General features: G+C 32.6%; 1 long non-coding RNA gene across 1 annotated transcript; it reads right to left on the minus strand.

Annotated features, from left to right (window-relative positions):
• Nucleotides 1–855: 855 nt before the first annotated feature.
• On the minus strand, nt 856–2,028 carry LOC132040787 (uncharacterized). Its single transcript, XR_009410777.1, has 2 exons — nt 1,848–2,028; nt 856–1,061 (listed from the first exon to the last, which is right to left on the minus strand). It is a non-coding gene; the product is annotated as an uncharacterized LOC132040787 (long non-coding RNA).
• Nucleotides 2,029–2,743: the final 715 nt, after the last annotated feature.

The following is a 2,743-nucleotide window of genomic DNA, read 5'->3' on the forward strand; positions in this document are numbered from 1 at the left end:
TTCATTTTCAGGCCTCTAACGACAAGTTTTCCTTGCTCTTCTGTATCATTGTCCATAAGCACCCACATATGCACCACAATAAATCTCTCATGACAAAGATAATTAGCTGATCGTACTTTCAGATGTGTGTTCCTTGGTTATTCTAGAGTTCAATAGAGATATTTTTATCCGTTATAGGAATTTTGTATGGCAACTTAATTATTTTATGAATATATAAGAGAAAGAGAGCAGGCAAAAAATAAAAGAAAAGAGGAAATAGATATTTGATGTGCATGATTTATAATGACCTTAGAGAGATGTGAAAATTTTGTATTGTTAAAAGAAAAGAAGAAGTAACACGTTGATGAAGTGCAATTTGAACTCCTAGATCAAAACATGGCTATATTTACTGTAATATAATCTCCGGGAAAAAAAAACCTACTTGATGCAATATGCAAGCGTCGGTATGAATTGAATGCTTGCAGAAAAGATTTAAGGTTGAATTTTCCAAAACATTATTTTTTAACCCAGTTGAAGTAAGTTTTGATATTATACAATTCGAACAACGAAAGCTAAGTAAGTAAAAAAAAGAAGCTGAAGAAGTAAAGAAAGCAATGATCAAAGAGAAGGTATAAGGGGAAAAAGTTTAAAAAGCTGGAGAAGAAGGCAAAAAAAGGAACCGCTTACTATGGCAAAAACCACCACTACTTCACAGAGTTTTGTTTCCTATACTTCGGATTTTGCCATCGATTTTGTTTTTTGCAGATTGGTTTCTTTCACTTATGAAACTTCCTTAAAATAAATTGTTACAACTTTTCATCTTTCCACATAAAGATTCTCCTGAAAAAGTGTAAGTTAATTCGCGGTATACAATACTTGAAAAATCAACATCTGACTCAATTCTTATTTAATTTTGTTGTTCTATTGTTCTATGTAACACTTTTCTATTGCCCAAAACATGTACAACATACAGCGCAGTGGGGGCGTGTGGTTCATCTGTAAGACCAAGTTATCGGCCACTGGATTGTTATCCTCCGCTACAGTCCTGTCCACATAATTAACAATCTCTGTTACCACACAAACTCAAGTTAGCGAGCCGGTTCCTCCCTCTCCGTTTCTCAAAAGTATTGCTTAGATTGGAGACGCATGTCATAGTTTAAATTTAATTACTGAGATTTAATTAACTAAGATAAAGTTCTAAGCATGATAAAAATTAATTCCTTCCCTATGTTAGGTTCCAGATATTTATGCAATCGCACAATTTTAGTTGTACGTTATCTCTTTCCTTAAAAACTCTTCTCTCTTTCTGGAATAGTTTTTTATTCGTGAGTTATGTTCTTTTCTGCTATTTTATACGTGATATTCCTACATTTCCATTCAAAGATAAGAAAGGAAAAAAGTAAACTCCAATAAAAGTAAACTCCAATCTATGATAATAATTAAAACTAAAGAATTGTACAACAAAATATTTGCCAAATATAATCTTTTTATGCGTACCCGTACAAAATATTTGCCAAATAAAATCTTTTTATGCGTACGTGAAGAGTAACGGATGCGGTTTCCTTGGACTTAAAAAAAATCTTTTAAACAATTTGTAAGTTATCTCCCATAATGATCACTCCTGCAGAGATGACACTCTCTTTTAAAATTAGCTATCAGATGATACAAAAAAAAAAAAAAGTAAAATAACTCTGCAGGAGTAAAAAAAGTAAAACAACAAATGTTTCAGGTCAATTGGCCGTCAGAATGACGAAAAATTGTATTCCAAAGTATTATTGAAAGTACAGAAATTTGGGAGAAAAAGAAGGAATTAAGTATTCTAACCACGATTAAGTGAACATTGTTGACGTACCAAAATCATGGCAAACTGTTGTAGTTGTTGATGCCCCTATCCTTGCTCTGCTTCATGCTCAAGAAACCTCAGCATCTAGAAATCTAGTGGTTCCATTCGGAAGAAAGATTCATAGAATAAACATGCTTGAAAGTTACATAATCATAGGCTTTAGATTTTGACGACGCCTTGTCTGTTATAACTATCGCCTCGTCTAGTCTCTACCAATCAAGACTGCGAGCGAAGCGTTTGCGAGGAGAGATGTCGACGTTAGCAACAAAACAAACAGCCTTTAGGATATCAGGGCAGCGAAGCCACGCAGTACAGATCTTGTCGTTGTAGTTTTTTTGTTTTGTTTTGTTTGTTTGTTTTTTTTTTTTTTTGGGAATTGGAATGTTTTCATTTTCTATCACTGTAGGTGAATGTAAGTACCTAATAAGAATTCAGTTTGCAAGGGCGTGACTTTCCGAAAGGGAGTGACTGTTCTAATTTTCTTTAGAAAACTTTTTTTAAATCATTTTTTAAACTTTAAAAGGCAAAAAACTGACAAAAAGGATAAATATATTTCCTGATCAATGAGGCACGCCAGTCAGCGGGCTTTGGCCTGCTTATGTGAAAAATTAAAGTAAATTTTTTGGAAGAACAAAAATATCATAGATATTTAAAAGAGTTTTAGAAAGTTATAATATAATATCTTTGATATATATTGTATTTAGGAATTGTCTGCAAATTAGGCATACTAGATATTTATAGTTGAGGATAGAATTATCTAGAATAGTCTAGTGTAGGATCTTGGATAATTATCCTAAAGAAAAATCTAGATATTTAGAAAAGTAGTGGTAGAGGATAAAGATGATTAGTTTTTTCTTATGGATGTATCTAGAATAATATCAAGATCCCTGACAAGATATAAATAGGAGTGACGTTAGGCAT

This window comes from Lycium ferocissimum, chromosome 12 (assembly GCF_029784015.1).
Source record: "Lycium ferocissimum isolate CSIRO_LF1 chromosome 12, AGI_CSIRO_Lferr_CH_V1, whole genome shotgun sequence".
Taxonomy (NCBI): Eukaryota; Viridiplantae; Streptophyta; class Magnoliopsida; order Solanales; family Solanaceae; genus Lycium; species Lycium ferocissimum.